General features: G+C 48.4%; 1 protein-coding gene across 2 annotated transcripts in view; it reads left to right on the plus strand.

Annotated features, from left to right (window-relative positions):
* Positions 1 to 6,944: 6,944 nt before the first annotated feature.
* Positions 6,945 to 25,998, plus strand: part of FGF1 (fibroblast growth factor 1) — a 95,707-nt gene continuing 76,653 nt past the window's right edge. The window contains exon 1 of one of the 2 annotated variants that reach the window (XM_081134895.1): positions 6,945 to 7,340. The gene's annotated coding sequence lies outside the window, so the exon portion shown is untranslated. Of the gene's footprint in view, positions 7,341 to 16,459; positions 17,216 to 25,998 lie in introns of those variants that run through there. The other variant, XM_081134896.1, reaches the window with a different exon arrangement.

Genomic DNA, 25,998 nt, shown 5'->3' on the forward strand with positions numbered 1-25,998 from the left:
TCTCAGCCTTGTGCTAGTACCTCCTCTACTTTCAGACCTTGGAAAAGAAATTCATTTTGGTCAGAGAAAAGTAGCAGCATTTTAAACCTCTCTCATTAGCCCTGGCTGGTGTGGCTCAGTTGGTTGGGTGTCCTCCCGTGCACCAGGAGGCTGCTGGTTCAATTCCTGGTCAAGGGCACATGCCCGGCCTGGTAGGAGGTGTGCAGGCAGCCAATCAATGTTGCACTCTCACAATGATGTTTCTATCTCTCTTCCCTCTCCCTTCCTTTCTCTAAAATTCAATGAACTATTCTTTTTTATTAAAAAATACACACACCTCTCTCATTAATGAGAGAGACATAATTGTTATACCAGTATGGGAATACTCCAAGAAGAAATACATTTCAACATCCCATTTCCGTGAATCTCTCACTTGAGTCCCAAGCTTAACGGATGCTATTTTTATCAAATACTTTCTATTCTGTGACATGCTTTGCCAGCTTTCTATTATTAGACAAAGCAGGAGAAGTCCACTTCTGATTTCTCTTCCTTCTGGCTTCTCCCTCCCCGTTTGCGGGAGGGGTGGTGGTTCAGGCAGGGGTCCCTCTCCTTTCAACAGAGGGTAAGCGACAGCCATTTGAAAACTCACCTTTGTGCCAAAGCATCCGGAAATGGGCTCCGTTCCTCATCCTGGCTTCACCCCACCCCAGATGGCAGAGCTGATGAGACAGGAAAAAATACATATTTCAGAGTATTTACAGCATTGTTCCTCCCCGCCCCCACTTCCTGCGAAGGAAGATTTGGTCTTGGCCAACTAAGTTCTGAGGCTTTTCCTGTGCAGAACGTAGAAAAACATGGGAAAGGATTCTGAATTGTGCAGTGCTGTGGGTGGGGTGACTTGATGAGCACCAAAGAAAGGGCAGGGTGTCACCCACTAAAGCAGAATAGATCAGAAGGTGAGAGACCCAAAAGCAAGAGGTGGGTTTAACTTGGGGGAATTCAAGAGATAAAGGAAAGGGGACCGGAGTAGCTGCTGAGCTGTCACGAGGAAGATTTGGGAGAGACATGGGAGGTTTTTCAGAAATGTTGCTGGTGCTATGAACGGAATCCATACTCCCCGTTGGCATTTTTAAGAGATCTCAGTAAAGACATAAATTGGTTTCGATGCTAATTTTTGTATGAGAGACTGGATTTACTGAAGGCAGCCTGAACTACTGGGAGCTAAAGTTCATGGTGAAGGAGAACCAACCTTCACCCCTCTTCTCCCATCAACACAGACCCCAGATGTTTCAAACTGGTATCCTACTGGGCTGGGTTTAGACTGCAGCTGGATCTTGTTTGGTTTGTTGAGAGTAAAATTTTTTAAAGCCACCATTGAAAATTGAGATTTCACATTTTAAAAAGCCTGCATTTCCTACTTCTAAAAAAAACCCTGAAAAACCTGGCAACGTGAGACTCTCATCCTCATAAGGCAAAAATAGGCCCATGTTCTCTAGTTAACCTCGTACCCACCACTCACATATGGTGAGCATGTGCACATACACCTGGCTCACTTCCTACATTTGTATTTCCTACCATCTGGTAATGGCAGACAAGGTTGTTAGGGCTTGCTCTCCTGCTGAGGACAACAAGAAAAGCTGGACAAAAAAATTAAAATCAACCCGAAGGCATCCAAAAGTTAAAAAAGATAATGAAAAAATTGCCAAACTAAGATCTGGGAAAAGATGAGCATTCAGGGAGGTGATCCCAACAACTGGGGCCTCTTTCCCTTTGGGAAATATACTGTTTCTAGAAGGACAACTAAGAAGCTGAGAGGTTAAGCAGCAGCTAGATAGCTTTGCCTGCCTCAGTGGACAAAAGTTGGAATCTAGTGCTCACCAATGGAGAGGGGGTGAATAACCCCCATTTTAGGCTAGGACCCTGAAGGACTGCACCTTATGACTGGACGAATTGGAGCTAGACTAGACTTTGCAGGGCCTCAGCCTGGCTTCCAATGAGCTAAATTCTTTAAATTGTATTAAAGTGATCCCAGATTACTAGTATCCCCAGGTGCCCAGCAGAAACAAATGTTACCATTATGTCTCACGGTACTTCTACCAATAATTTTTCACATATAAGCTCAGCACACATGAAAATAACCAGACATAAGAAAATAAGACAACATGAAACAGATCTAGTGGAAACAATCACAGGAGGAATAATCCCAGAGAACTCCAGTTACTGGAGTTATTACACACAGACTTTAAAGTAACTATGTTGACTGTGCAAAGAAGATAAAAGACAAGATTTAATAATTTGGCAGAGAACTGGAACCTTGAAATAAAAAGGACAATGGAGATTTGAAAAATAACCAAGTAGAGATTTAGAACTGAAAAATATAATAACAGAGGTGAAGAGCTCAGTGGATGGGTGTAACAACAGATCAGACAGAGTTAAAGAGAGAATCGATGAACTGGGAAGTAGGTGAGAAGAAAACATTAGGATGAAAGGACAAAAGGCTAGAAATTACTGCAGAGAGAATAAGAGATATGGAAGATAAAGGCAGACTGAAGTTCTAGAAAGAGAAGAGAGAGAAAATAGGGCAGTAGCAATATTTGATGAGAAAATAGTTGAGAAATTGCCCTAATTGACTAAAAACATCAAGCCACAGATTCCCTGGGAGCTCCAAGCAGCATAAATCAAAAGCTGTGTCTAGGTATATCATAGTTAAAAGAAATGAAAACCAAAGACAAAGAGAAGCAAAATGTTAAAAGCAGCTCCTGTTACTTGAAAAAAAAGTAAGAGACTGTTAGCTTACTTCCTGACAGAAACAATGAATGTGAGAAATTAGTGGAATTTAAATATCTTTGAAGTCTGAAAGAAAATAACTGCCATAAAGCTGATTTTGGCCAATGAAATGTGATTACAAGTAATTTCTGGGAGCTGGCGTGTTAGTAAACCTCTCTCCCTTTCCCCCCCTGAAAGCAGAGGCCTGGAGCTCCCTCAGTCTGGGTCCTTGATTGAGAATGACATGGAGCAGAGCTCGCCAGCCAACCTGTCCATGGACATGTTAACGTCAATGAGTAAGAAATAAACCTTTGTTATTTTAAGTCACTGTCACTTGGGGATTGTTTATAACCACAGTATAACCCAGCCTATGCTGTCTACAACCGGTACAAAAAGAGAAGGGCTTTTTTTTCCAGCCCCAGAGGTGACCCTGTTTTGAAAGAGTGATGAGTCCTGGTGAGTTCAAGGAGGCTCAGGCTCCAGGGAGGTGAGGGGGAAGGAGGGCTGGGGCAGGGAGAGCGGCTCCCAAGAAGAGCCTGTGAGAATTGACTAGAGGCAAGTTTGGAAGGGCCTTGGACTTAACAATAAGAAATGGATATTGTCCTGGAAGTTCAAGGAGTTCTAGAAGTGGTGATGGGTGAAAACTGGTAGTGATGGAGAGAGGATAAGCTGGGGACACTCGAATCAGGTGAAAGAAGGAAATTAGCTAAGAGCTGTTCCCAATGAACATGTTACAGCGGGGTTTTCCTGCTCCCTAGAGGTAGCTGTTATTAAGAATTTGGTGAGGATTTCTCCAGCAATTGCATATACTTGCAAACACACACATAAACCAATTTTAAATACACGAATCAGATCAATTATATTCTACCTGCTATTCTGAAAAGTTTTTTCAATTAATAATATCTTCATGGTTATTTTCAGTGTCATCTCAAAGAGATTTGCCTCTTTCCTTTGGCTGCTTAGTACGTCATTGTATAGCTTACCATAATTAAGTAACCGTTCCCTGTTAACAGCCATTTAGGGTGTTTTCACTATTACAAACAATGCTTCGGTGACCATCTTGTGAATGATACTAATACATTTTAATATCTTCTTTCTACAGGCAATAAGACCAGTTTTGCCATCACTCGAATGATGGAAATTTTAGGCTGGTAACAGAAATACAACTAGGTGGGCCATTTGAAATGATTTTGGTTAGGGGGTGCCTGGTATAGCTGGATTATGCCCCAAATAGTGTCTTAAACATAATGGGCATTGAATGAGGATTTGTAGAATGAATCAATGAATGGAATGAATGAATGAACAAATGAATGAATCCATATTCACCGTAGACAGACACTTTTTGGGCCAGCCCTGCCTTCATCTATAATAGGATTTCTCAACCTAAGCACTATTGAATTTTAGGGCCAGATAGTTCTTTGTTGTGGGGCTGTCCTGTACATTGTAGAACGTTTAGCAGCATCCTGGCTTTGACCCACTAGGTACCACAAGTACAGTCCCAGTTGCAGCAATAAGAACACCTCCAGAAATTGCCAAGTATCCCCTGAGGAACATCGCTCCTGGTTGAGAACCACTGATTTATAATATGCGTTGTATTTGTATAAGGGCAAAGGTCCTTTCAAAAACAACTGACTACAAAGTTTGATCCTGTTTCCACCCAATCCTCCCATGTTAAAATGGCCTTTCTTCATGGGTTTTCACAGTCCTTTCACAGACAGTCCTGGATACCTTACTCTTGGTCCACATTTCATTTCTCGAGGGCGCCTGACACCTTCCCCATGAGTTAGATCAATCCTCATTATATATTGTCGACCCCCATTATACGTTCTCTGATTACCAAATACCCCTCCTTGGAAGTACTTATCAAAGTGAATTCTGACATTTATTTGAGTAATTATTAAATTAATCTGTCCCTCACTCAACTTCCTAGATAGAGGTAGCCACACATTAAGAATTCGACATGTAACATATCAGTTTTTTGTTCACCATTTTTATATCTAGTGCCCAAAACAATGCCTGACACATATTAGGTGCTCAATGGGTGTTAGATGGGTTGATGGCAGCCTGTTATTAGTCAGCAATAGCCAACCCTAGGGTATAGCAATCTTCACCCATTTTTGCTCCTGTGCCTTTCAAAAGAATTTTGAAAAACAACATTACCTATACCTACATTTAAAAGTTAATATGTCAGCCTGGCTGGGCGTGGCTCAGCAGTTGAGCGTCGACCTAGGATCCAGGCCATCAGGGTTCGATTCCTGGTCAGGGCACATGCCTGGGTTGCGGGCTCGATCCCCAGTTGCGGGCTTGTAGGAGGCAGCAGATCAATGACTCTCTCATCATTGATGTTTATATCTCTCTCTCCCTCTCCCTTCCTCTCTCTGAAATCAATAAAGACATATTTAAAAAAATATATGTTAAATGTTCATCATTAAGGCCATATGGACTCAAGATAAGTTACAGCATATTGTAATTTTGGACTTTAAAATTTAAGCTGTGACATCCTTCTTTAAATGTACCTGTTGCTTTGTTATTATTTCCAATATCCTCTACAATTTGCTATCACAGTACTATCCCTTCAATTCAAGGGATGGAAGAAACAAAGTTGTTAAACAAAAAAACAATCCCTTAATGAGTTATTAAGGGAAGCTGAACTAAATTATTAAAGGAAGCTTCCAGTTTGGGGACCTGGGCTGGCAGATTTTTACGTTTGGTGCAATGGCACCTTAGTAAGATTTGTGAGGAGTGAGGGGCATGCTCTCCAGTGAGGAAAGGGTTATCATGAACCCAGACACGTTCTCAGGCAAGCCAGTTTAGGGAAAAGCACCCACAGAAATCGAGAGCCTGGAGATTGACTCTCTAATCCTCGGAGGGCCTCCAGGAAAGTCTTCCCGTCTGTCACCCTGGGGGTAAGGCAGCCCTGTGGCCTGCAGAGGGCAGCGTAGGACAGGCTGTGGGGCTCCAGCTCTGGCTCCTAGCAGGTTATCAGACACCAGGGGCAATTCGCTTTGAACGCAGTAGGAGCCCTGCCTGGGCAGCCCAGCCCAGTCTTCTCTGGAGTGCGTTGTTTGCACAGTGAATTATTCATAGGAAACCGGCTCCTTGGAGAATGGAGGCCAGAGATTCTCCATCCTGTACCTAGAATCACTGCCCGGGACTGTAAACAGATGAAAACCTCAGTCACTCTTTCTCAACTTTTAGAATTGAGGTTGGGGGAAGTGAAGGTGGGGGTGGGAGTTGAAGATTTAAGTCATGGGACTGAATCAACTGTGAGGTTTCTGTTTTTCCTCTTATGAAATGAAAGTAACAGTGGAATCTCAATAATTTATTGCTTCAGGAGACAGTGAGCAAAGTGGCCGAAAGCTCCTGCTCTGGGGTCAGACAGAGCGTGGCTGGGACATCTGTCCTCAGCAAGCTTGCCTTTGCACCCAGCCTCCGCCTTCCTGGGTGCCAATCAGAACAAGGTCACCTCCCTCTCGGGCTGACGTCAGGATGAGGGAGACAAAGATGTTCAGCATCCAAAGGACATTTAGCCAGAGGTCAGAAAGTAACGGTGATGACGGTGAAGATGATGACACTCAGTTGGCATCTTGTCAGGCAGGAGTGTCTCAGAACTTTCCATTCAAGTCCGAAGGGGAAGAATCCGATCGAGCTATTCAATAAATGTTTAGGTTTTACAGGCCTATGAGCTAGAAGCAGAAACAGCCGGGGGAGGAAGGCAGAGTCAGTGCGACTCACTGTTAGAGCCCAGCTCCCTGACATTGTGTCTCCCAGGGCTGGGGTCCCACCCCAGGGTCGATAGGAGGGCCTGTGTGTCTAAAACGGTGTGGATGTGGCGGCCGTGTGTATGTGGACTAGACGAGTCCACCAGCCTGAGACACAGAAGCAATAACTTTGTTCATTACGTTTACCCTCAGTGAAGCCTCGACGAGTAGGGAGAAACTAGTTGAAATAAAGCGAGTCACTTGGACTGATTGCTTGGCTATGTTAAAAGTAAGGCTCTGAGCAAGACCCCTCCCCTTCTGCCTCACGTGGGGAAAGGTAACAGGGGCTAGTTCCGAGAGGCATGGAGACGACTTGGACCAGATAACTGTCCTTTCACCTGGCGGCTGTCCAGCCCCCAAATAGCTTCCGTGTCCAGTCCAAAAATAAGATCACATGGGAGGGGGGGGGAATAAATACGCAAGTGCTTGTCCTTGGGCGTCTCGTGGGTACACCAGCGCCAGCCGCGCACTGACGGGCCCAGGAGGGTGGCCCCAGAGCCGCTTCGCTGCCTTCTCCCCAGGCTCCAAGGCTGGGAAAACAACCTGTCTCGGGGTGGGTGTGGCGTGCGGCTGGCACTCAGCGCTTCTCTTGGGGCTCCCTTGAGCTCCATTCACACCCGAGAAGGAGCAGGAGGGGGAGGACAGCAGATCCAACAGCCTGAACTCCAGGGGACCCCTCCTTTTGCTGAAGGACACTCCCCTCTGATGGCCAGTGGGAACTCCCTTCCTCCTGCGGCGGCCTGCCTCCTCCGGGGGGCCTGGTAGGCCCGGGGGACTCTAGGCTGTTGCAGCTGTGACCCCAGAGAGAAAGAGCCCCAGAGCCAAAGCAAAGAGGTGAGTACCCGGCCTTCTCTGGGGGGCTCAGGCTCGCGCTCAGCATGAGCGCCCCCAGCCCTGCCGGCCGAGCCTCTGTGAGCGTGCGCTGGGTGCTGGAGTAAAGATTCCTGCGCCCCCTCTCTCCTCTCTCCTTCCGAGGCCCCTTTGCTGGGGAGACAATGGGGTAGGTCTGCTCTCAGCGGGGGGGCAGGAAGCGATTCCCACCCAGCGAAGGATCTTTGCTGAGACCCAAGTAGACGTTTCGCAGGAAATCGTTAGACAAATCCCATTACAGCCGAGTTAATGCTTCCTTCTTAAAAGCCCTGCATGAAGTAGGAAATAAAAGGATGCCGGCTGATTCCTGGTAATTGGGCAAAAGGGGAAAAAAACAGAAATGGGATGTTCAGAGCTTCCTCTCCCCTCTCCCGTCCCATCTCTCCCGACTTCTTAGAGCCCTGCGAATGACGCAACAGAGCCCAGGACGCCTTTTTCGGTTGAGAACCAGAGGATCAGGGGTTTGGGGAGAATTGCTCTGTGAGCAGGGTCAAGGCAGAAAGAAGGGGAGCATATTTTGCAGAGTCGGGGTTTCTCCCAACACCTCTGCACCCCCAGGCACGTGGCATTTGCCTGTGCCCACTTAGGGACATGTCTAAAGGCCTCCATCGCTCACACGCACGCCCCATCCTTCCCGGCCACACACTGCCCCTCGGCCGCGGACTACAGACATCTCTGCCGACGACAAGCTCACAAAATACTGCTGGGACAAGACAACTACTAGAGTAAGTCAGGATTCTTCTAGTAACAGTGACTGAAACCCAGTTTGTAGGGACATAAGCAAAACAGAAAGGAAATGATTCCGCTCGTGGAACTGAACTGAGGGGCTCCCGTGTGGTGAGACCCCGCTGCGCGGACTGTGAGTCCTGAATCCGCGTTTCCCCATTTCTCCGCGTCGCTCCCCTATGTCCTCTGTTCTCAGGGACGCTCAGCTGTCGTGGAGGCAGGATGGCTGGCGGCCAAGTCCAGGCTGACAGCCCGCAGGCACGGCCACCCTACCACAGCTCTAGCTACCGTCTCAGGGGCCCATTTCACTGAACTAACGTGGGGGTTGTGCCCATCCCTCCCTACCCCTGGCGCTGTAGTCATCCCTGTCCAAAAACCACGTGGGCAGAAGGCAATGAAGGGCTGGGTCCCCAAAGGTGATGAAGGAGCTGGTCCTAGGAGAAGGGGGCTGGACGCAGCTTGGCAAGGCTGTCTCTCTGTGCTGCTCTGTGGGATGCTCTCGGTTAAGAGTCAAAGTTCTTCTCACGCAACTCCTTCCTTTCCCTCACAGGGAATTTATTGGTGCCACAAATTTATTGGTGCAGAGTAAGGACAATGATTAGGACAGGAGACCGAAAGACCCCATGGCATGTCATTTCTAGAGACCCCTGACGGCGTGAAAGACACCAGTCCCCAGACCAACCACCATGTCCAGACCCCTTGTGACCACTGGACACCTTGTGCTCACGCAGGCCTCCCCTTCCCCGCTTCTGTCACCCTCTGCTCTGCTGAGGTGAACACATCTTGCTTTTCAAGGGCCAGACTTGGTGCTGCCCCCTGTCTAAGGCCTTATCTGGCCCGTCCAGCCTTTTCTGCTGTCTCCCTCTCTGAACATGGATGGCATTGACTCTCAGTATTATCTGTGTGCATGTTCTTTAAGAACTTCATGTATCTAAGTGTTTCTCCCAACTTGAATTTTACATTTCTGGGGGGAAATTAAATTTCGCCCCCAGCCCTCTCTGTGGTATCTAACACATAGCAGATGCTGGATTAAGTTCTTCCAATTAATTGAGCAATAGAAAACCAGCCTCACTGAATAGCTTAGAGAGAATGGCTACGTTAGTTGAGGTCCTTAATTCTGATTTTGGAAGTAATATAATAACTAGAGCAAACATTGATTGAATGTATGCTGGAGCCCCTACAGGCACTGTGTCAGGTAATCCTTATAATAACCCTATGGGGCAATTACTGCTATTATTCCCATTTACTGGATGGGAAAGCTGAGTCTGAGGGAACTGACTTGCCCTAGATTACACAGCTAGTAAGTAGTGACATAGGAGTTAGAGCCCAGGCATGCTTGCCATCCCATTTCCTATTAAATTAATTGTATACATGCTTATCAGTGGAGCTTCCTGCTGCCTGATTTTAAAGAGCTAGAGGCAAGGGGGATTGGTCAGGAAGCATGGGGAATCTCAGATGTTTTAGATCCATCCCTCTTCTGCCACCGGAGCTCTGAGCCATTGCTTCAACAAGGGGCCTTATTAGATTGTACCCAGTGGTGGGGAGTCACACCCCTACCTCAGAGCCAACAAGAAGGTCACTGTCATGGGGATTGTACAAAAGGAGGTGCCTCGGGGGCTCTGTGGAGAGCAAGGTGCTTTTTGGTTAAATGAGGATAGAGTGGTCTTTGGGGAAATAGTAGCTGGAGCGTGGGCAATGTGAACTTGCCCCTCTGGCTTCCCATCATTAGGCATGGCCCTGACCTTTCTCCTGCCCCCAGACCAGGGTGACCAGGCAGGAGCCTTCCCTCCGAGGTGGCTTGCAGGATTTGGAAAACAACCAAACTCTGATCTCAAAGGAAGCTGAACTCTTGAGAAAATGGTCACATTTTTTTATACTATCTGTGCCTCTACACCCAGCCACTGGCTTCTTGGCTGATCCAGTCACTGGTGGTACTGGGGGAGCCCTTTGCCCGAGGGTATCCGGTTTCTGTGATGCCCACTAACCTATTCATATGGGTGACCATCTTCTCAAGAGCTAATCCTATCTGATTTACGTCACAAGTCTCCATGATATCCAGTGACAGGGTCCGAGTGCTGGTGTTCTCACAACTGAGTCACTATGAGATTGAGTCACATCCCAGGCCATTCTGGAGCAGAGAAGGGCCCGGACTGGTGACAGAGGTGCTCTGAGGTCTTTAGGATCCCAGCCTGCTTGCTTCTCCATGAGGTTATAATAGAAAAACATTAAAACCATCGTTATTCTTGAGAACCAGGGGAAGATGCCAAACGTCCATTGACTGATGAGGGGATACATAAAACGTGGCACATCCATGCGATGAAATACTACTCAGCAATAAAAAGGAACGAAGTTCGCATACATGATACAACGCAGGTGAACCTCAAAGACATCATGCTTTTTAAGGGAAAGAACCCCACACTGTATGATTCTGTTTATAGGAAATGGCCAGGAGAGACAAATCTATAAAGACAGAAAGTTGACTAGTGGTTGCCTGGGCCTGGTCGGAGTGGGGAATGGGGAATGATTGCTAATGGGGGCTTCTTTTTGGGATGACAAAATCTTCTAAAATTAGATAGCGGTGAGGGTGGTACAACTTTGAGAATATACTAAAACCACTTAACTGTATACTTTAAATGGGTGAACTGCATGGTATATGAATTATATCTCAATAAAGTTGTTAAAAACCCAAACCATGTTTAAGGAGATAATTAACCCAGTGACAGGGCTTTGCTGAAAGATGTGGTCTCCCCCTGTCTGCTCTGATGAGCTTATGTCTTGACTCACTGAGCTGGCCACGGGCCACCCAGATGCTTCAAGTGGAAAAAATATAACTGGAAAAGATAGGATCCATAGATTTCTCCACAGAGTCTAAACTAGGAGGAGTTTTTTCCTTCTTCTTTGTACAGATCATTTAAATTTTTATGGGCTCAATCTCACTATTCTATTTTCATTTCTGGGGTTTCCAATCATGCTTCCAAAAGCATTCCCCATCCTACGATTATAACGAATGATTTCCTCTAATGCTTCTCTGTAATGTTTTCCTCTAAGGTTTGTCTTATTATATTCAAAGCTGTGATTCCTCAGGAATTTAATTAATTAATTTCTTTTTAATCCTCACCTGAGGATATTTTTTTCCATTGATTTTTAGAGAGAGTGGAAGGGAGGGGGGAGAGGGAGAGACAGAGAGGAGAGAGAGAGAAACATCAATGTGAGAGAGACACATGGACTGGTTGCCTCTTGCACGCACCCCGACCAGGGGCCAGGAATGAACCCAAAACCCAGGTATGTGCCCTTGATTGGGAATCGAACCCATGACTCTCTGGTGCATGGGCCGAAGCTCTAACCACTGAGCCATGCCAGCCAGGGCTCCTCAGGAATTTAAGCAAAAAAGGGGAATCCAGGTTTGTGTTGTGTGCGTGTGTTTGCCAAATAGCTAGTCAAAAATTAGATCAGGAGTTTTTAATTTTGGATTAAAATAGACTTGGGGTATCTTAACTCCTTGAAATTAAAAAAAATGCATAAATGCATGTGTGTGCCTGTGTGTGCGTGTGTGTGTGTGTGTGTGTGTGAGAGAGAGAGAGAGAGAGAGAGAGATTTATACACAGGGAACAGGGTTATAGACCTTGTCAGGGTATCAAGTGTTATTTATTTATTTATTTATTTATTTATTTATTTATTATTTATTTATTTATTTTAATGACTCACAAAAAGCCACTGGCTCTCCACATTTCATAATGTGGGGTCCAGGTAAACCAGCTCCGCCGCACCCTCCAGGGCACTGACACAGAATCTGAGTCAACAGGTTTATTGTTAAACCACGACAGGGGAGTCCTGAGCAATGACTCTTGGGCCAATTTCTCTGTCATGTGTCAAGTAAGAGTCACCCCACCTTTCAGTTTGACATTTTACCGAGACATAGGAGATATGATTCTTACTGGCTCCCCAGGGACCTGTAAACTGTAGATTTTAAATCATTCACTGACAAGTCAATGGAGCTGAAAAACTGGGCGCCGTCCTATCACAAAGAATGTGAGGAGGCTCACAGTGCACTAAGTATAAATAAATATAAAAGTGGAAAGAAAACTGCCACTACAAAGAAGCTGGTGGATCCTATGTGCAGACTTATGCCTTCATGTAATAAATATATATGCAACACCCACTATGTGCCAGGCACTGTCTAGACTGGCGGTCCTCAGAGCGTGGTCCCTGGACCAGCAACATCAGCACCACCTGGGAACTCATTAGACATGCACATTCCCAGGCCCACCTAAGACCTACTGAATTAGATGCTCTGGGGTTGGGGCCCAGCCCTCTGTGTTTTAGTAAACCACCCAGGTGGCTCTGATGCATGTTTGAGTTTGAGAAGGACTGGTGTAGGTACTGGGAACATAATGGTGAAAAGGCAGATAAAATTCGTGTCTCTTCACTGAATTTACATTCCAGTGTGTGTGTATGTGTTTGGGGGAGAGATAAAACAAATATGTAAATAAATAACTGAATACAGTAACTTTCAGAGAGTAGTAGGATTTATGAAGGAAAAAATCTGTGAAGGACAGTGATGAGGGGCTGAGTTAGAACAGATGGTCAGTGAGGAGATGGTCTAAAATGAGACCAGAATGGTAAGCAAGAGTCATGCATGCAAAGAATTAAGGAGCAGAAAATAAATGTGTGCACTTTAGACTGTGAGAACAGCAAGTGCAAAGGCCCTGGGGTAGGACCATGCTAGGCTTGTAATGAGGAGCAGTGTGACTGGAGCACAGTGAGCAAGGGGTGAATAGGGGATGGGCTTGGAGAGGCAGGTGGTGGAAACAAGCTTAGCTTTTGTTCTTAGTGCAAGGTAGAGACACTGGACAGTTTTGAGCAAATAGGGGCATGATCTATTTACCTTTCAGCAGGATTCCTCTGGAATGAAATGTAGGGGGTAAGGGTGGAAGCTAGAAAGTCAGCTAGGAGGATATTGTGATAATACAGGCAAGGAATATTGGTGCTTGGATGGACTAGACCAATGTGCAAAGATCTATTATTAAGTGAAAAACAAACAACAATGCAGGGCACTGTGCATAATAAATGGTTTTTAAGCACACACACATTCAGGAGTATAAAGGCATTTTCCTCCTGAAAGGGTCCAGAAAAAAAAAAGTTAATAGTGGCTACCTTTGGGGAAAAGGGGGCTAGTGAGGGTCATTTTATATCTTTCTGTGCATTGTACATTTTTGTGATGTGCACGAAGCATTACTTTTATTTAAAGATCAAATATTTTAAAAGAAAGATTGAAAAACTGAGATAAAGGAAAACAAAAGAAAACAAGTGATGGGCGGTCAATATCGGAGAGAGGAAGCCCACCGCCCGTGGGTATGACCCTTTCCAAGGACCCTGCCAGGGAGCGGATGGCAAGTGAGGCTGACAAAGTGGGCGAGCTCTTGTTCCCGGGTTATAATGGGGACAGGGCGAGGCACCTTCCCACTTGAAAACCGCTGGACCCCATTTCTGTCCTGCAGCTCTGGTGATATTTGTGGCTATGAGGTCTCCATGGGCAACTAATACAATTTCCCGTGGGCGTCTGCCACATTTCCCTTTGCCTGTTTGTCAAATCGCTGCCCTCTGTCATCTTGGCAGCTGGTTCACCAGGAGGCCAGCGCGCCCTTCATCTAATTGCACGATTGGGCATAAACAGAAGGAAATCCTTCGCTGGCAGGAGAGAGGGGCAGGGAGCATCTGATTTCTCCTGTCAGCTGATTAGGATTTGTTGTGTCTGATCAAGGTCAAATGAGATTAGAAAGAAAATGCAGTGTATCTGGCGCGCATTCCCCCTAACCGTATCGCTTGTGTAAACAGGATGCACAAAGGAGAAGTTTTACAGGAGATATTGAATGTCAGTCTTAAGATTCAAGGACAGGGAGCCAGGGCTTCTATGTTATACCTGGAGAGAAAGAAACTTTATTTATTGGGGACATGTTGAACCCTGCCGGTTCCCTCATGGTCGGAGTCTTTTTTCCTGTTGGTGCAGTTAGAAAGTGATAGTTCTGCGTCTTGATTTTCAGAGGCACTGAGCACAGAATAAGTAAAATCATGGAAATGCCACAGTCTACTTTTATTGCCCTTCTAAAGCGCTTACAAGAGGTTTAGAGCCACTTTCTGTAATAGCGATTGGAAATGCTCAGAGTCGGCCAATCTCTTAGGACTCGGAAGGAGGAAAATCTCACCTTTGGCAGCAGCCACGTCCCAGACGTGGGGGCTCCGGCCAAGGCCACACCTCTGCGGGTAAACCTGCCTGCTGGGCTTCTAACAGGCTTTTGGTCGGTCCTCCAAATCTGTCCCTCTCTTCCTTTCTCAGGCCCGCCCTCCGCAGTGCTAGTAGGCTCGAGGATACGGCTTTAATCACGGCAGAAATGTCATTAAACGTGGTCTAAGCACTTTAAGGAAGACAGGGTTTCCGTCCCGTGCTCTGCAGGGTCTAGTGTGCTGCGGATGCTTAACACATGGTTTCCACGGCTATTACTACTTCAACCGACTCTTTCCTGGCCCAGAGCTGTAGCTATTCCGAGGCCAGGCTTTTAAACTAGGCAGCCTCCAAGTCCCTTCCCACACAAAGTAACAGTGAGACCGAAAGGCACGGACATATTTCATGACTCAAAACATCTGAATGTATATCATTTAAAAGATAAATGTAGCTACCTGACACGGAAGTTGAAATAAACAGGGAACCTGAGGGATGTTAAAGTGCAATTTTAAGAAATTCCAACACCGAGAGGAATTCTATTACAGCCAATACTCCAAGGAGCCGAGGAGTCGTTATTTCCCAGCCTTTGGGAAGGAACATTTCTGAACACCCGAAATTCATTTATATCAGTAGCTAGGGGTTATCGTTTGCCCCAGAGCTGCCTGGTTGGTTTGTTTGAACAGCATTTCACAGCTGGATGTAATGGAGAAATAAAACTGCAACAGTGACTCACCCTGCATTGCAGTTTTCAAGGTGCTCACACACTTTTGCACATTTGATTGTCACAACAACCCTGCTGGCTTGCAAGGAAGGTGTGGTTTGGAGCATCCCATTAATCTGTCTCCGTGGGGAGGGAGGAAATTCAAAGACCTGAAGAGCTGATGGCCCACAGAGTAGGCAGGTTCAAGGGTGTTAACGTGAGGCGGGGAGACCTGGTTTCAGTCACAGGGAGGACTTTTACCAGGGTTGCACCTGGGGGAGACTCTGAATGGCATCTCTGGCCTCGGACCTTTAGGGTGTTTCCTGACTTTAAAATATATTGTTCCACGTGGTTAAAAAAAGTTAACACCATACCGGATACAGCATAATAATCTCCAATATTGAGAATACAATTCTCCAAAGTACTTTTCTCTTTCTGTCATTCAGAAGGCCCTTAGGAATCATGCAGATACTCAGGAAGATTATAATTATTTTTAATCCTCACCTGAGGATGTATGTTTTTTATTTTAGAGAGAGGAAGGGAGAGAGGGAAACACTGATATGAGAGAGAAACGTTGATCGGTTGCCTCCCGTACTTGCCCTGACTGGGGATCGAACCAGTGACCCCTTGGTGCACAGGACGATGCTCCACCCAACTAAGCCACCCCAGCCAGGGCAAGATTATTATTTTTAAAGCAAATTGTCGGTACCTGACTATACGGAAGGGGCAGTTCATGGAGGTTCTAGTTAATAAACTCTTTCTGCACCTTCGAGTCCCTTTTAGGAGAGCTCCTGCTCGTCACTGTTGGAGTTATGTGATGGCTGTGCCTCTCGCTGCCTGTTTCAGGGGCAGAGACGAATTCCTCCGAGGCTCATCCCTGCAGAGGGCCCAGGAAAGCCTGCCTGATGAGTGTGGAGAACAGGCTTCCACCTCCAGCTTCCTGGAGGAGGGAGAGACCAGAGCGCATATTTCTACTTCCAATAGGTCAATCTGTACCCGTCTATCTGATTCATCAGGTGGCAGGCTTGTGCACGTGCGTGCACACGCAGACATACACACGCACTCACACTCAGACCTCCCAGGCTCAAATGCCTGCCTCACCAACGAGGAGAGGACTCTTCATCATGTTTGCGTTTGGCCCGTTCAAAGACACCTCCTGACCCATATCTTTGCAGTCCCTCTGCAGTCTCCACCGACTAGCCAAAGAACTGTTTGCACAGTCAGCTTCCCGCCTTTCCAACCCCGCTCCTGGCCACGGTGTGCATGGTCCTCTGAGGAAACCCCCATCCCTGAAGCTGGGCTCGCCTGAGGGTCCCCCTAGGCAGCAGGGGCAGGCTTGACCACTGGTGAGGAATACTCTCTCTGCAGCCCCTCCCCAGCCCTAACCAGATGACCACTGCCTTGAGTGACTTTGCAAAACACCCTCTGCAAGGCTTGGCTCTGGGAACGGCACAGACAGACAGACACACACACACACACTCTGCCACACAGAGTCACCTACACCCTGTGCAGGGACGCCAGAGGACAGGACAGAAGAGGACTCCTTTTCATCAGGCAGCTTTCTGATTCCAGAGAAGCGTCTCTGAGCCACGACCTGCTGTTTCCCTGGCAACTGAGGCCTCAAAATAAACAGGATTCTGCTCAGACGGGCCAGTAGTCCATTTGGTTCAGCCATTTGCCCCAAGACAAACCACGCTAAAATAACACCCGGGAGAGCTGCAGCCACTGTCTGCTGTCTCGGCCTCCCTTCCCCGCCGGCCAAGAGCTCTGCGTTCCTGGGCCTGCCGCGCGCCGGCCCCAGCGGGGCACTGAGAGCTCTGCGTTCGTCTCTGTGGGTGGCTGTCTAACGGCAGGGCCCCTCTGCTGATAAACAAGGTCAGGGAGAGACCTAGAGGCCGACCTTCTCAGCCCCTCAGGCCGCCTCCCCGCCTCCCACACAGCCCCGGGGACGGTAGCCGGCTCTGAGGCACGGTGTCTGGAGGCGGACCAGCAACCTGGCGTGCATGCCCCGGCCCGTTCCCTCTCCCGACACAGCTGCAGTCGCTGAGAGAGGGAGAGAGAGAGAGACACTGCTTGAGGTTGCCAGGGAAGCACTGCAGCGCAGTGACAGTGACAAACACAGCAGAGGACGCCAGGCGGATTCCCTTTCCTCTCGGAGGGAGAGAGGCACAGCCTCAGCCTGCAAGCCCTCAGGTAAGAATCAGGTTTCTGTTCTGGGGGACAAGAGCAGGTAATATCCAGATCTGAGTGTGTGTGTGTGTGTGTGTGTCTGTCTGTCTGTCCAATGCAAGTGTAAGGCTACACGGAGAGGGAAGGAAAAAGGAAAAAGTTAAGGCAGGGAGATGTTTTATGCAGATACCACTGCAAAGAGCATTCTTGCAAGTGAGCACCCAGGAGCTCACCCCGGGCTGGGTTTAAACCGCGATGCAGACTGCTCTGCGGGAAGGGCCGGCCGATGGCACTGGCACGGAAAAAGAGCACCTGGAGTTCAGAGGCTGTAAAAATGATCCTGCACCAGGCTGCCCCATTATCGCCACCCCCACTGCCAGGCTGATATGGACTGGAGGGGGCGGACCTTCTCATTGACTTCAAGTGCTGGACGGGGCCTGTGTGGTTGGCAGAAGCCGAAAGCTGTGGCCTTAGTGAGTGGCTGGCATTCTTCTGGTCTGTCACACTCACCCCCTTGGGGAGTCTGGAAATTCAGCTGCCTCAGAAAGCGTGTCTACTGGGTGGGCACCTTAGATTTTAATCACCCTTTTCATACAAAAGTCCGGCTGAAATGCAGGATTGCATGTGTTCTGATAGGGAGGTTTTCTGATGGCCCACCAGTTACCTGACCATCTGATCTGCTTGGGAAAATCGCATCCTCATTTGGGTGCCCTTCTGGATAGGCACTGGCAGAGAAGGAGCTGGAATGGCTAAGCCAGTGGGCACATTCCCTGGCACTTATGCCAAGCCACACCCACATCGCGATTACATGACCAAAGTATGCAAGGCGTCCAGACAGGAGTGCTCAAAAAATTCAGACCTCCAGGCGCTGGGGTGGGAATTTCAGACATTCAATCAAGTACACATTTTTCAGAGACCCAAGAGGGCAGGCACCCAGCTTAGCCCACCTCTCAGGTCCAAGAGCTCTCTGTACCTCCGCAGAATGCATACATGGTGCTCCCCTGGCTGTTTATATGCACCCCCACTCTCTGCCCTCCTTCTGCTCTGGTGACTGGCACTTTCCCTTCCCTTCCCTACAGGGATTCGATTGTTTATGATTTAGCTCCACAAACACCAGTGGGAGGACTCGGGCATCCGGGCAGAGAGTGAGCCAGGCTCTGCATGGGGGTGAGCCAGCCTGAGGGTGGCAGAGGGTTGAAAAGAAATGGGCTCTGCAGAGGGGTGTCTAGTCTAGCAAAGAGCTAGCCAGCTGTTCACTGGGGTCATTTTTGTGAACAAGTGTGGATTTGGGTTCAGACTGTGATTCATAGTCCCAAATTCCCTTTTCATTTGTTTTCTTTGTGTTGGTCATCCTGGGCTTCCGAGGAAAGTCCCCTTCTGAGATTGTATATCTGGAGGCAAGATCACAGGATCTGCTGCCCAGGGCAGCTAGCCAACCCAGGGAGACTTTCTCCTGTTGAGCCTGCCTTTCTTAGTAGGAGTAGATGGATTTGCAAATGAAGTATTTAATCAAAGGCAAAGCTAATACACAAAAAATGAAGGGAGAAAACACTGTTTCTTGTAAACTCCCTCCCAAATCTGCTGTGCACTTACACCTACATGGCTTGCCTGGTTCAATAAAAGGCTTTAAGGAAGCAGAATTCAGGTGATTAAGTGGTTGGACTTTGCAGTAGCACCAACCACAATGATGGTGTTTTCAGTGATGGTGATGGACGGACATCCATTTGCTCCTTCCACACCTAGCGAAGGGACAGGAGTCTGATCCCAGGACACAGTGTGCTTGTTCACTTTGCTGACATGCATTCTGCGGACCCTGATTAAGCTACTAAGGACCACGGAGCAGCCAGCCCTGCTGTGCTAGCTTCCAGGACGAGGGATCCTGCAGAGTGGAAGGTGCCCCTGTCACCTCATCTAATAGGCATGCCTGGCTAATGCAATACTCCCTGGTTAAGATATAGGAACAATAATATGCAGTCACTTGCGCCACAGACATATCCTGGCTTAGGTAAATCTAACACCTATACATGGCACATAAATTGTACATGAATGAGTATTTTTCCTTAAGAAAGGTCTGCTAATCAACAAATATTTATTGAGTACTGACAACTCGAGATGTGACAGGATCCAGCCCACTCAACCATAGAGAAGGGAGGGGACCTACCTGGGACGGCAGGTAACAGAGAATGAGCCTGGGCTGCCAGAATGTCCAACTCAGGTGGGAAGTAAAGGTGTCTAAGATATAGGAGCCAGACAACCCCCCAGGCCAGTGGCCTACCGGGACAGAAGAGGGAGAGAGTGAATAGTAATTATTTTGATTCCTAAATTTCACTATTTAAGAAAGCCTGAGTATGTAGAGTCTGCAACCAGACTTCCTGAGGTTCAAATTCAGACTCTGCCACCTTATTAGTTCTATGACCTTGTGCCCCAGTTTTCTCATCTATAAAATGGTATAATAAAGTACCAACCTTGTTGTTGAAAGGAGCAAATGAGTAATGCTCTTAGCACAGTGCCTGATTTATAGTGATTACTATGTGAGTATTTGCTATTATTATTTATTATTGTTATTATTATTATTATTGAAAGGTAAGTTCTGAAAAGGCGGCCCACAGGCCAATTTGTTCCAAAGTCTCAAAGTGTTATGAGTGAACACCAGTGCCACATTTTGGGCAGCCTGGAGGTGCTTTTGCTTTGTGTGGAGTTTTGCATGTGTCTCTAAATATCCAGAAATAGAAGAGCTTCTGTGTCAGTCACCAGTGTTTCCTGAGCCCTTGCTATGTGCCAGGCACTATGCTTGGCTTTATGTGTATGACCTCGCCAAATTCTCATAGCAACCCTGTGAAGCAGGGGGAGATATAGATGCAGGAATTGAGGCTTAGGGGCTGGACCACTTGCCTAAGATCACACAGCTACCAAATGTCAGAGCCAAGCTTCACACCAGGTTGTGTTCCTAACCGGTACGCCATCTGTGTTTTGGGGGAATCACTGGAGGTGTCTTGAGAGGCAGGTGGAGTTTGGTGACAGGAATTCAACAACAGGTGATATTTGATGATCTAGAAAGCAGGCTAGGATTTGGAAGCTCTGCCAAGAGATTCAGGACCCCAGTTTGGCCCACAGGCATAACCTTCACCTTGAGACCTATGGCCTTTGGGACCAGGTCTATAGGAACAAGACATGAATGCAGGCATGGGGACAAGGTGGCCTCAGGTGTTCCTGAGCCAGGCAGTGGTGGTGCCCAAGAAGGGAGGAAATGGTGCCTAACAAGAGACAGAGGCACAGAGGGTGCTGGGCCAGGGCTCCTTACATCCCTCAGGCCCAAGGTCAGAGGTCATCATGAGCTAAGTTTGAGGTCATGATGGGTGACTACAGTTGTGGAGCGAGGAAGACAGGATAATCCCGAACTTAGGGTCTGGGCGCAGCGAAGTTTACAGTGATGTAAAGACTTGATTTGCCAATGAAATCCCTCGAAATATAACATTTAAACTGTGACTTACAGAAATTTGTTTTACACGTATTGCTCACGACCATTTCTCTGACTCCATCCAAGGAAGGTGTGAGGGGTGTGCCCACCTTATACCAGGACAGTGTAGATGTGGGGGTTACTAATAGACAAGACTCATCTCTGCCCCTCCAGGACCTGTGGTCTGCTCTGGGGATTTTCAAACTTTAACGTGCAGAAGAATCACAGTGGGGCTTGTTATAAAATTAGGATTCTGGGTCCTCCCCACAGAAGTCCCGATCCAGCCGGGTTCCAGGGGGAACCCAGGATTCTGCATTTCCTGGGGAGGGCCCAGGTGCTTCTGCTGCTTTGGTCCACAGGCCACCATGGTAGATGCCCAGGTCTGCCAGTTGTTCTGGTTCCCTGGTCTTCATTACTGTTAATGAGAACACAGCCTCGTGGGCCTGAATCAACAGCAGTTAGCCTCTTCTCGTGGTAGTTCACCTTCGTCCTGAATTACCACGGTCCTTGGACTAGACCTCCACTTGTAATAATGACAGTGGCCGCACACCTACTGCACCCTGAGTTATCAAGCACCTGGCACCTCACCAAGCCCTCCCTGTGTGCTGTCCTCTCACTCCACCTTCACAACCATCCCAGCGGTTAGGTGCCTTGTTTGTTCACAATTTACACGTGAGGGAAAAGGCCCCTCTGCTAGTAAGTGGCGGGTGTGGGGTATGAATCCAGCACTGGCGCTTACCACAGTGCAGACGCGCAGCCTCCGGACTAGTCTATGGAGTAGTTTGAGCTTAGTCCAGTCAATCTTTCTGCCTCACTCTTAGCTGTTCCTCTGGCTTCCGTTCCCAGCTTGTCCACCCCCATTCCCAGTCTGCCCCACAATCTCTTCAGAAGATGGCATGTCCCAGTGCTTCCCGGCTTCTGCCTCACGCAGGAAATGAGAGAGGGCTGGGGCAATGGGCAGGTGGGAGGCGGGTGTTATGGGTCGAATGGGTCTCCCCTCAAACTCATATGTTGGAGTCCTAACCCCCAGTGTTTCTGAATGTGACCTTTTTTGGAGGTAGATCTTTACAGAGGTCACCGAGTTTAAATGAAGTCATTAGGGTGGGCCCCAATCCAGGGTGACTGGTGTCCTTACGAAAAAGGGAGAGTGGGACACAGAGACACATATAGAGGGAAGGTGATGTGAAGAGACACAGGGAGATGGATCTACAAGCCAAGGAGAGAGGATGGGAACAGGTCCTGCCCCCACAGCACTCAGAGGAACCAACCCTGCCCAGAGCTTGGTTTTGGACTTCTGGTCTCCAGGACTGGGAGACAGCAAGTTTCCGCTGCTGAAGGAAGGAGTCCCTGGTACTTGTTATGGCAGCCCCAGAAAACGACCACAGCAGGAGCCGGGTCCCTAGCTTCCCCCGCTAGGCCCTGACGTTGGGGTGATCAAGGTGCAGGCCAATGCATTGTGCCAGGTTGTGGCAACTCTCCCTCTTCTTCAACTCTGAGTGCTTTTCTGATGCCTTCGACAGTGTTCTTGGGAGCCCCAGCAAGCCCAAGGCCTCGGAAGGAAGAACGAAGGAATAGAAAAGATGAAGAGGGAGGAGGGAAGGGCAAGTGTAGAACAAAGGAGGCAGGAGGGGAAAGAGGAGAAGCATGGGGTCGGGGACACTTGAGGGCCATGAATGACCGCTTCAGGCTCATTCCGCTCTTCTGTGGGGCACCTCCTGTGTGACAGGGAGCATGCTAAACTCTGGGCTGTGACAGAGCCCGGAACCGTCCCTCCCGGCCCTCATGAAAGTTTGAGGCTAGATGGGGATGCCGCCATCAATCATGCATAACTCTCCTGAGTGGCCCCGTGAACGCATTTGCGGAGTGCCGGACCCAGCCAGGGGATCTGGCAAAGCTTAGGGTGGAGGGGACACCTGGGTCGAGCTCTGGAGGATCAGCAGCCATTAACTGGGCGAGGGCAGAGTGTTTCAGGTGGAGGGAAGAACACGTGCAAAGGTCACATGGTGTGAGGAAGTGTGGCATCGCTAAGGAAGACAGGTGTGTGTGTGTGTGTGTGTGTGTGTGTGTAGTGGGGTGGGATGGGGTGGGGGTAGCCAGGGCCCTAGGGGCAGGTGAGGGCCAGACCATGGCGGCTCTGTTGATTATTTAGGTTCTTAAGCTGAGAGCCATAGACAGCCAGAGAAGGAAGCCATTCTCATTTCAGGGCAAACTCTCATTTCAACAGAGGTTATGTCGGCATAGAGATGCTGATGGCGCCAGCCAGCAATGGGTCAGCCCTGAAGCAAGACATCAGGCTTCTTGAGCTCACAACCTGGGGCTGGCTGCATTGCTTTCAGGGAGTGAAGTGCTAGGCTGCTTCCCAAAGAATGTTCTAGCCATGGTCTCCCCTTAGTCAAGCATGGTTCCCACTGGGAAGGGTCTGAAAATAGGGCCAGTTCTCTCCTGTCAGCAGGTTAATCAGCAAGCTTGGGGCCAGGCCAGCCTCATCTCTCTTCTCAACTCCTTAATGAGGCTATCCTTTCTGGTTACTTCGTATCTTACCTCTGTTTCCTTCACGGCACTCATCCCAATCTGTAGTTATCTTGTCATTTAAAAAAAACTTGTTATTACCCATTCTCTCCACTAGAATGTGAGCCTCATGAGGGTCTGTCTAGTTCCCTGCTGTATCCTCAGTGCCAGGACAGGGCCGAGCCACATAGTAGGTGCTCCATAAATATTGGTGCAATGAATGAATGAGTGATCATTCAGTCTCAGGAGTAGGTAAGCCAAGACCAAGGACAGCAGTGGGACCTCCTACCTTCTGCTGCTCCACACAGCTCTGGAAAGAGGCATGTGACATCGGAAAGCCAAGTCGACAAGTTCCTATTAAGGGCCTCTGACCATGACTCTGGTGGGCAGGCGCCTCCAGAGATGAGTCTGGCCTGGCCCCAAGCTTGCTGATTAACCTGCTGACAGGAGAGAACTGGCGCTATTTTCAGTCCCAGGACCCCATGCAACCTGTCAGCTTCTCTGGCTTAGTTAGCTTACTCTCATTGCCTTAGAGAACTCACTTTGGGAGCTGGGAAAATCCAGCCTAGTTGCACTTATTCATGAGAGATGAATAACTTGTTTCCCAAGAGGTCTCCTGGCTGCTTTCTCACCTTCCTGAAAGTCACCTTCTCCAAAGTGTGGCTGATGGGCATCAAAGGCAAATGAGTGACGTCAGGCACCCAGGCGGGAGGCATCGATCCAGCGGGTTCCGGCCCCAGCACCCACGGAGGCAGGCCGAGCGCTCACCTCCGCCTCCACCATCGGCCTGATGGGAGCAGCGGGAGCAGCTGGCATTGATTAATCGATGTGTGCAAAGTGCTGCACCCGTACCTCTGGGGCATAAAGAGCTTCTAGAAAAGGAGGCTCTTCTTGTCCTTCCTCAGAAACTCCATCAGAATTTAGAAATGGCAACTGGGGAAGAGCTGAGTATGAATGTTCCAGAACCACTCCCTGGAGGCCACACAGCAAACCCGCAGCCCCGGGGGAACGAGGGAAGCGCTTCCCTGGTTCAGTCACCAGCGCAGTGGCCCAGGTGTCCTGGCCTGTAGTGATAGGTGGTGTGTACAGGAGCCAATGTTCCTCCTTAAAGCCTCCGTGGTGTTTTGGTGTTTGAGGTGATAATGGGGATATTTGAGGCAGTAACGGGATGCAGGTTGGCTTCAGAGTAGCTTCTTCCCAGGGGTAAAATCTCCGCAGTTGGCCACACAGGCTCTTTGCCTTTCTCCCAGGTCTGTCCTGGGTGTCTTTGCTGAGGGTCAGGAAGGGGAAGCCCAAGTTCCTTGGAAAGAGAGCTGACACGGGAGACCAAGAATCCTTCTGACAGTTCCCATTCTGATCCACCTCTCACAACCCCGCCATGATTTCGGGGACAGTCTGTGGTGTGTAATGGCAGAGCGGTATGTGGCTGAGAGAATGGACTCTGGGCTAAGACTGGGCTTGAATTCTGGCTCTGGCACTTGATAACCGCACGGCCCTGGCCAAGTTACACAGCCTCTCCATTTCTGTAAAATAGAGATCCTATGGCACCTGTATCCTAGGGCTGTTGACAGGAGTGTGTGAGTTTATGCAGGTGAAGTCTATAATGCATGTGAGTGTTATATTATCAGCGTTAGATGCTGCTATCCCACAGGGTTGGCTTAAGAATCTAGTGAGACAAGACATGTAAAACGCCCAAAATATTTTAGTACACAACGCACAGCACATAGTATTTGCTCAATAAACTATTACTTATTATTGCTACTGACAAGCTTTGCTGTCTGGCTCAGGTTTCTTGGAAGCCTCCATAAGAATGTATTTGAACTAAAAAAAAAAAAAAAAAAAAAAAAAGCCCTGAGACATAAAGGTCACTGGCTGCCCTGCTGTTCCCTTGTTAGTCTTTTTTTGTTCCAAGGGACAAGTATCAGCCTGTGTTTTTTCAGCACTTAAAATCCTCATGTCAGGAACCTAGAACTAGCCAAGAAAACGAAAGTCCCTTAAAGAGTTTAAGCGCAGAGCAGACACAGGCTCCTTGTGCAACAGTTTTAAACTACAGGCGTCTCCAACCACCGAGTAAAGAGTGAACTGCAGCAGGCTCCTTTTGCTCAGTTCACAGAAAGGCTTGAGGATTCCCACCCACCCAGGAGGGTGCAGCTCTTCAGGGCAAGGACTCCTAGAAAATCCATCCCCTGGCCCGGGGCTTTGAGTTTAAATCATTTGAAAACTGACTGCAGGGATGAAAGCGATGTCCTGCTGTGGGTGGTAGATTGCAGGCCATTTAGCATTTAGGCTGTGCTGTGCTCTGCCCCTTCCCTGAGTGACCTTGGCTAGGGAACTGGTCCTATCATGCTTTGGTTTCCTTCTCTAGCGGAGCTCCTCTCTAGAGGGTGGATGTGGAGGTTCGTTAAGGGTGGTGTGAAAGCTCCTGCTATCTCTCTCAAGATACTTGCTTATGTCCTTGCCTTCCTTTGTGGCCCTCCTGACCATCACATAGCTGTGGGCATTGGAAGCACCCGGTGCTGACCACTGTTTTAGAGGTTTGTGAATGTTCCCTTGCACCAGCTGACCATGAATACATCCCTTAGCTTCTGGAGCAGCTCAGAGAACAGTGTGGGAAGGGGTCCAGCCCACAGTCTGGAGAGGGGATGCTGGCAGCCCCACACTCAGCTCTGCCCCTCCTTGCACACCAGGGTCAGCTGAGAATATGGATTATCAGTTTGTCACTCTCCTGGGTTGTTAGACCTCTTACTAAGGTCTGAAGGTTGATGGTTTCCCATCAAGGAGGCGGATCCCTTCTTGACCCTTCGCAGATGCCTCCCCACCTCCCACTGAGGCCCAAGGGTTA

This window comes from Miniopterus schreibersii, assembly GCF_964146895.1.
Source record: "Miniopterus schreibersii genome assembly, chromosome: 4".
NCBI classification, from domain to species: Eukaryota; Metazoa; Chordata; class Mammalia; order Chiroptera; family Miniopteridae; genus Miniopterus; species Miniopterus schreibersii.